Below are 9,160 nucleotides of genomic sequence, written 5' to 3'. Positions count from 1 at the left end.
TTTAGGCTCAGTTCTCAATAATATTGACGCCTTAGATATACCTGAGCACTAATCAGTCACTTAAGCTTTTCTTAATATTACCCGCCGTGGTAGCTCAGTGGCTATGGTGTTGGGCTGCTGAGCACGAGGTCGCGGGAACGAATCCCGGCTACGGTGGCCGCATTTAGATTGGAGCGAAATGCGAAAACTCCCGTGTACTTAGATTCAGGCGCACGTTAAAGATCCCCGGGTGGTCGAAATTTCCGGAGTCCTCACTACGGCGTGCCTCATAATCAGAAAGTGGCTTTCGCACATAAAACCCCATAATTTAATTAAGCTGTTCTTAATATTTGCCTTTAGTGTGCCTTTGGTGGCGAACTGCACCTATGCCGCGGGTCTGCCCGGCATTACACAATCGTCGGGATCGGCCCACGTATGGGGAGTGCTTAAGCCTGCTTCAGCGCGGTCGCGGGTCGGCTCACAATTGCCCCATCTTCGGGATCGGCGCACTTCTGGGAAGTGCTTAACGTCTGCTTCACCTCTGCCGTGGGTCGGGCCGGTATTGCACTAGCATTGACCCACGTGTGGCGAGTATTCGCTTAACACGCCAACAACGACACGAAAATTTCCTTGGACGGTAGAAGTATACAGCTTCGCTGTAAAAAGGCGCTTGAGCCTTCAAAATCACCGCCCCATATTTCGTCACGATGGCACTCTCACTATTGGCATGGCTCCGTGAGCAGCTGTTGAGCTGTTCACTTTCGGTATCTTCCTTTCCAGGGCTGCAGCGCATTGTCTTGATGCCAGCGACGCGCCAAATCTGCACCATCATTTCGTCACGCATCGCTTCAGCGACCAAGCAAGATTTAGGTGGCAGGCACACGTTCGCTGCTATTATCATCAGCCTGGTTACGCCCACTGCAGGGCAAAGGCCTCTCCCATAATTCTCCAACTACCGGCGTCACGTACTAATTGTGCCCATGTCCATGCAACATTCTTAATCTCATCCGCCCATCTAACTTTCTGCCGCCCTCTGCTACGCTTCCCTTCCCTTGGAATCCATTCCGTAACTCTTAATGACCATCGGTTATCTTCCCTCCTCATTACGTGCCCTGCCCATGCCCCCCCCATTTATTTTTCTTGATTTCTACTAAGATATCATTAACTCGCTCTTGTTCCCTCACCCAAACTGCTCTTTTCTTATCCCTTAACGTTACACCTATCATACTTCTTTCCATAGCTCGTTGCGTCGTCCTCAATTTAAGCAGAACCCTTTTCGTAAGTCTCCAGGTTTCTGCCCCGTACCTGAGTACTGGTAAGACACAGCTGTTATTCACTTTTCTCTCGAGGGATAATGACAACCTGCTGTTCATGATCTGAGAATGCCTGCCAAACGCACCCGAGCCCATTCTTATTCTTCTGATTATTTCAGTCTCATGATTTCATTTTTCATTTCAGTCACTACCTGTCCTAAGTAGATGTATTTCCTTACCACTACCAGTGCCTCACTACCTATCGTAATCTGCTGTTTTCTTCCGAGACTGTTAAACATTACTTTAGCTTTCTGCAGATTCATTTTTAGAGCCACCCTTCGGCTCTGCCTCTCCAGGTCAGTGAGCAGGCATTGCAGTTGCTCCCCTGAGTTACTAAGCAAGACAATATCATCAGCGAATCGCAAGTTACTAAGGCATTCTCTATTAACTCTTATCCCCAATTCTTCCCAATCCACGTCTCTGTATACCTCCCGTAAACACGCGGTGAATAGCATTGTAGAGATCGAATCTCCCTGCCTACGCCTTTCTTTATTGATATTTTGTTGCTTTCTTTATGGAGGACTACAGTGGCTGTGGAGCCGCTATAGATATCTTTCAGTATTTTTACATACGGCTCGTCTACACCCTGATTCCGCAATGCCTCCATGACTGCTGAGGTTTCGACTGAATCAAACGCTCTCTCGTAATCAATGAAATCTATATATAAGGGTTGGTTATATTCCGCACATTTTTCTATCACCTGATTGATAGTGCGAATATGGTCTATTGTTGAGTAGCCTTCACGGAATCCTGCCTGGTCCTTTGGTTGACAGAAGTCAAAGGTATTCCTGACTATTTGCGATTAGCTTAGTAAATACTTTGTAGGCGACGAACAGTAAGCTGATCGGTCTATAATTTTTCAAGTCTTTGGCGTCCCCTTTCTTATGGATTAGGATTATGTTAGCGTTCTTCCAAGATTCCGGTACGTTCGAGGTCATGAGGCATCGTGTATATAGGGCGGCTAATCTTTCTAGGACAGTGTTCCCACCATCCTTCAACAAATCTGCTGTTACCTGATCCTACCCAGCTGCCTTCCCCCTTTGCATACCTATACCCCTTTGCATAGTTATTTACCTCTTCCGGCGTTACTTGTGGGATTTCAAGTTCCTCTAGACTATTCTCTCTCACCTTATCGTCGTGGGTGTTACTGGTACTGTATAAATCTCTGTAGAACTCTTCAGCCACATGAACTATCTCATCCATATTAGTAATGATATTGCCGGCTTTGTCTCTTGAGGCATACATCTGATTCTTGCCAATTCCTAGTTTCATCTTCACTGCTTTTAGGCTTCCTCCGTTTCTGAGAGCATGTTCAATTTTATCCATATTATACTGTCTTGTTTCAGCTCTTTTACGCTTGTTGATTAACTTCGAAAGTTCTGCCAGTTCTATTCTAGCTGTAGGGTTAGAGGATTTCATACATTGGCGTTTCTTGATCAGATCTTTCGTCTCCTGCGATAGCTTACTGGTGATGCCCACAACATTGTCGTTCATTGCTTCAACACTAAGTTCCTCTTCCTGAGTTAAAGCCGAATACCTGTTCTGTAGCTTGATCTGGAATTCCTCTATTTTCCCTCTTACCGCTAACTCATTGATCGGCTTCTTATGTACCAGTTTGTTCCGTTCCCTCCTCAGGTCTAGGCTGATTCTAGTTCTTACCATCCTATGGTCACTACAGCGCACCTTCCTGAGCGCGTCCACATCTTGTATGATGCCAGGGTTAGGGCAGAGTCTGAAGTCTATTTCATTTCTAGTCTCACCATTCGGGCTCTTCCACGTCCACTTTCGGCTATCACGCTTGCGGAACAAGGTATTCATTATCCGCATATTATTGTGTTCCGCAAACTCTACTTATAACTGTCCCCTGCTATTCCTAGAGCCTATGCCATATTCCCCTACTGACTTGTCTCCAGCCTGCTTCGTGCCTACCTTGGCATTGAAGTCGCCCTTCAGTATAGTGTATTTTGTTTTCACTTTACCCATCGCCTATTCCACGTCGTCATAGAAGCTTTCGACTTCCTGGTCTTCATGACAGGATGTAGGGGCGTAGACCTGTGCAAACTTCATTTTGTACCTCTTATTAAGTTTCACTACAAGACATGCCACCCTCTCGTTAATGCTATAGAATGCCTGTGCGTTAACAGCTATATCCTTATTAATCAGGAATCCGACTCCTAGTTCTTTCTCTCCGATAAGCCCCGGTAGCACAGTACGTGCCCGCTTTTTAGCACTGTAGATGCTTCTTTTGGCCTACTAACTTCACTGAGCCCTATTATATCCCATATACTGCCCTCTATTTCTGCTATATAAATTTTAAAAGTTTAAAACTGCTTACCTTCGCAAAAATTGCGTGAAAAAAAATTGAAAGCGGACTGGCCACAAGGAACATGCTCACGGGGCATTACTATTGTTGCAACAACACAAAAAGCTAGGTGCGGTCAGGTTGTCTTTACAGGTTTGCAAGGATTGACTGACGGGCTAGTGGGTTCATTATCGCAGAAAGAAGAGCGCTTCAAGTTGTTAGTCAGCGCAATGTGCGTTTGGTTCCTCCTTTGTTACCAGTCTTGAAGCGTTCCTTCTTGTGACTTTACATACGTTCTTCACACGGCTAGATAATCTCGACGACGAGCTCAAAACAACTGAAATCTTTAGCCACCTAAAATCTATTATGCAAAATATAATTTCTCAATATAAATTGTCAATCTCTCAATTTCTCGAAATCTCAAGAGGTGGGGGTATGCTAATCGCCGCGCATCATGATTTATCGTTCTCTCTTGCAACCATTGAGAGTGACTTGAAAATAAAATGGCTAATCTGCCGCGCTTCACCGCAGACTGTTCTATTGGGCGTTTGTTACAGGCCACCACATAACACTGCTGATTTTTCGCATAAACGCAATAATATCTTGAGTGAACTTAGTGAAAAGCAGCCTAAGGCAGAGGTCCTGCTTCTTTGGCGACTTTAATTTTCCGCAAATCAACTGGACCAACAATAGTGCTTTAATCATAGGAAATGATGCTTCTAAAGAATTTGTTAATGTGTATCTTAATTTCAGTCTAACTCAACTTGGACTATAGCCTAGGTGGGTAACAATATACACATCTAATGTACTCGACCTTATACTAAGCAGCCATCCTGACAATCTGCCATCCATAACTTACCTCCGTGAGGCAAGCAATCATGGAGTAATCCATTCCACCTTCATCTTTCAACCCATGCGACCACAAAAAACCAACAAGACTGATAACTTATAATAAAGGGAACTACGAAGCTATTGTTTACGGGTTTAGCGACATCTTTTCAACCATTGACACATTATTCCATATGCACTTGCCTCAAGAAAACCGGACACTTTCTAAAAACTAAATTATGAACTCCTAAACACGTATATGCCAAGAATAACTATGCACACCAATAAAAATAATCCATGGTTCACCAGAGCTCTAAAGCAGCTTGAAAACCAAAAGAAACATCGCTTCCAGCTAGCCACGCATCTTGAACGCACCGAGGCATGGTCAAGATACTACATGGCAGGAAACGCCTACCCGAGTGCCGTTCGGACTGCTAAAAAATCTTTTTATAACGTCGACCTACCGCAGCTGGTTACTGGAAACTCTCGGCAGTTCTGGCGCATTTTAAATCCTCAAGAAGCTCGCACTACCAGCGTGACAAATGCAGCAGGAGACACCGCCACGGACGCCGAGTGCGCTGATATATTCAACAGAGAATTTTTTTTTCGTTTTTACGAAAGAAACTACCACTCCAGAATTTCCTCTACCACGGCCGCTGGATCAAAAAGGAAAGGTGCGGCCTGCCGCCTCAGGTGGGCTGCAATGGGAACGAATGTCTCAGCCGTAGTTGCATTCTCGGCCGCTTGGCTGGGCCGAACGGCGCTAGCTCTCAGCGACGGGACGCGTCGGTTTCTACGGGCGACGGCGTTCGAAGCGGGTTCCTCGCGCATTTCATATGCCGATCCCGGACAATAGTCCTCGACTGGTAGCGCCGCGGCGGATGACAGCGTTTTCGATGCACGGGGCAGGCCGCACCATTCTTTTTTTATCCACCGGCCGTGCCACTACCAACTAACATAACGTCGCATGTGCCACCCATTGTGTTTTCGATAGATGGTATACTTTCAATCACTGTAAACAAAAACAAATTATGTGCGTCTTCTGGTGTAAACTAAATAAACTCAAAGATCCTTATGAATACTGAGCATATTGTTACGTCGTGATGACGTTGAAGAACACAGTAGCAATACTGCGAAAGACAAAACTAACTTTTATTGGGCGAACCTGTGCCCACAGAAACAAGCTATACTTATAGCACAACCACAGCAGCGAACACGGTCGGCAATCGTCGAAAATCTGATCAGCGGGTCAAGCGCGTCGGCTTTTATAGATCGGTCGTCGAATGTTCCAGATTAACCGCTGGGACCCGCGTGTCTTCCACAAAGTTCTACACAATTCACGTCACGCATAGATGCAATCAGATTACACAAGTTGCGGTGAAAGACAGCGGACGGAACCATCGATAACATTCCAGAAACTTCTTTTACATGCAGGCGCGTCCTGCGCTGTGCGATAACATTTGTTAGTACACGTGTCAATATATCCGCGGCATGTTTCACTCTGTTGTTCTCGCAATCATTCTCTACAAGTGCCTTACCGGATGATTGGAAAGTTGAAAAGGTCGTTCCAGTATTCAAAGGAGGTGATTAGGACTCCCCCTTTATTTACCGCCCCATTTCATTAATTAGTGTCCCCTACAAAGTCATGGAACATGTCATATACTCGCATATCATGAACTTTTTAGACTCGGTAAGCTTATTTGAACCTTCCCAACACAGTTTTCGTAAAGGGCTTTCATGTGAAATACAACTAGCCATCTTCCTTAATGATGTGCACGTTAATAATGATAACAACGTTCAAACGGATGTGATCTAAAGCTTCTGACACAGTGCCTCATAACCGCTTGCTAATAAAATTATCCAGATTGAACTTGGATCGTCACGTAGTACAATAGATAAAAGAATTCCTTGCTAATCGTTCCCACTTCATCCTAGTCAATAATTTCTCGTCCGAATAACTTCTCGTCGTGTCACTTCAGGCGTCCCTCAAGGGTCAGTCTTTTGGGCCGCTTCTTTTCCTTTTGCTATCCAACAATCTTCCGTTGCATCTATCGTGTCCTACTCGCATGTTCGCTGACGACTGTATGATTTATCCTGCCGTGACTATGATCTCTGACCAAGCATCTCTCCAGATAGACCATAGTAACGTGCAGAACAGGTGCAACCGTTGGCAAAGGTCCGTGAGCCATAACAAGTGGAAATTTATTTCCATTTCCCTCCGTCATAATCCTTATCTCTTTTTTTACACCATTGGAAACATCCCAATAGAATCAGTTCTAACCTATAAGTACTTTGCCGTAGCCTTGTCCAACGACCTATGCTGCAATGCGCATGCGACGAACGTAATTTCATCAGCGAACAAGATCCTTGGATTTATGACACGTCACCTTCGTCAGGCTCCACAGCAAGTCAAACTACTCCCATGCAAATCATTTGTCATACCACAACTGGAATATGCCGCCGCCATCTGGAACCCTCATCAAAATATATCATCAATGCATTCTAGACAGTTCAGAATGGTGAGACTAGATTCATACATTCTTCATATTCATATAACATCAGCATTTCCCTCTTACAGGCAGAATGTAGCTTGACATCTCTTGCTTTTCGACGTCGTATCGGAACGCTCTCTCTTTCACAATTTTTTTTACAGCTTGCTAAACCGCGCATCTTACATCACGCCATATGTCACAGTGCAGCAGCCAACAACTCCAAGTTTCTCGTCATCGAACACGAACTGTTAGTTTTGAAGCTTAATTTTTTGCTGGGGCTGCCAAAGACTGGAATGATCTATCCCTCAATGTCACTGCCATCACATGCCATTCACAATTTCTAGAAACTGTTCAAACCTGTATTTCACCATAACACCTGCCTTTCCCTGTGTCCACAGTTAACCACCTCCAATGTCATACCCCGAATACCGCGGGGTCTTTAGCGTAATAAAAATTAAGATGAAAATTAGATGACTGAAATGACTTGTAATGACTACGAAATTACCAATATGTCTAACGACAACTTGTAACGACTACAATTATTTACTGAAAATGATTAGCACTGGACCAGTAATGACTAATACTGAGTGAAATGACTGGATATTACTACTAATGACTATAATATGACCAAGATGTCTAACGACGGCTTCCAATGAGCACAATTGATTCCGTGTGTTGAGAAAATTGCACAAACAGGCCTGGAGTGCGGCCTGATCCCGGTGACCAGAACCGATAACGCACTCTCTCACCACAGCAGGATTGGCCACCCTGGTGCAGTACTTGGCCACAACCTCCTATATGAATACAACAATCAAACCCCGGCCCTCAGTCCCCAGCAGTCGCGAAGCAACTGACCACGGCGGCGGTCAGATCTGTGACGCAGCAGAGGGGGCTAAGAATACCTGGCTCCGGACAGGCCGCCATGGGAATCTGAACCTGGCAACGTTTAACTTTAGAACGTTATCTAGTGAGGCGAGTCTAGCAGTGTTATTGGAGGAATTAGAAGGTAGTAAATGGGATATAATAGGGCTCAGTGAGGTTAGGAGGACAAAAGAAGCATATACGGTGCTAAAAAGCGGGCACGTACTGTGCTACCGGGGCTTAGCAGAGAGACGAGAACTAGGAGTCGGATTCCTGATTAATAAGGAAATAGCTGGTAACATACAGGAATTCTATAGCATTAACGAGAGGGTGGAAGGACTTGTTGTGAAACTTAATAAGAGGTACAAATTGAAAGTAGTACAAGTCTATGCCCCTACATGCAGTCATGATGACCAGGAAGTCGAAAGCTTTTATGAAGACGTGGAATCGGCGATGGGTAAAGTCAAAACAAAATACACTATACTGATGGGCGACTTCAATGCCAGGGTAGGCAAGAAGCAGGCTGGAGACAAGTCAGTGGGGGAATATGGCATAGGCTCTAGGAATAGCAGAGGAGAGTTATTAGTAGAGTTTGCAGAACAGAATAATATGCTCATAATGAATACCTTTTTCCGCAAGCGGGTTAGCCGAAAGTGGACGTGGAGGAGCCCGAATGGTGATACCAGAAATGAAATAGACTTCATACTCTGCGCGAACCCTGGCATCACACAAGATGTAGACGTGCTCGGCAAGGTACGCTGCAGTGACCATAGGATGGTAAGAACTCGAATTAGCCTTGACTTGAGGAGGGAACGGAAGAAACTGGTACATAAGAAGCCAGTCAATGAGTTAGCGGCAAGAGGGAAACTAGAGGAATTCCGGATCAAGCTACAGAACAGGTATTCGGCTTTAACTAAGGAAGAGGGCCTCACTGTTGAAGCAATGAACGACAATATTATAGGCATCATTAAGGAGTGCGCAATAGAAGTCGGTGGTAACGCCGTTAGACAGGAAACCAGTAAGCTATCGCAGGAGACGAAAGATCTGATCAAGAAACGCCAATGTATGAAAGCCTCTAACCCTACAGCTAGGGTAGAACTGGCAGAACTTTCTAAGTTAATCAACAAGCGTAAGACAGTGGACATGAGGAACAATAATATGGATAGAATTGAACAGGCTCTCAGGAACGGAGGAAGCCTAAAAACAGTGAAGAAGAAACTAGGAATAGGCAAGAATTAGAGGTGTGCGTTAAGAGACAAAGCCGGCAATATCGTTACTAATATGGATGAGATAGTTCAAGTGGCTGAGGAGTTCTATAGAGATTTATCCAGTACCAGTGGCACCCACGACGATAGCGGAAGAGGGAATAGCCTAGAGGAATTCGA

Source organism: Dermacentor variabilis, unplaced genomic scaffold, assembly GCF_050947875.1.
Source record: "Dermacentor variabilis isolate Ectoservices unplaced genomic scaffold, ASM5094787v1 scaffold_12, whole genome shotgun sequence".
NCBI classification, from domain to species: domain Eukaryota; kingdom Metazoa; phylum Arthropoda; class Arachnida; order Ixodida; family Ixodidae; genus Dermacentor; species Dermacentor variabilis.
The sequence above is the reverse complement of the archived record's forward strand: the minus strand, read 5'-3'. Positions refer to the sequence as shown.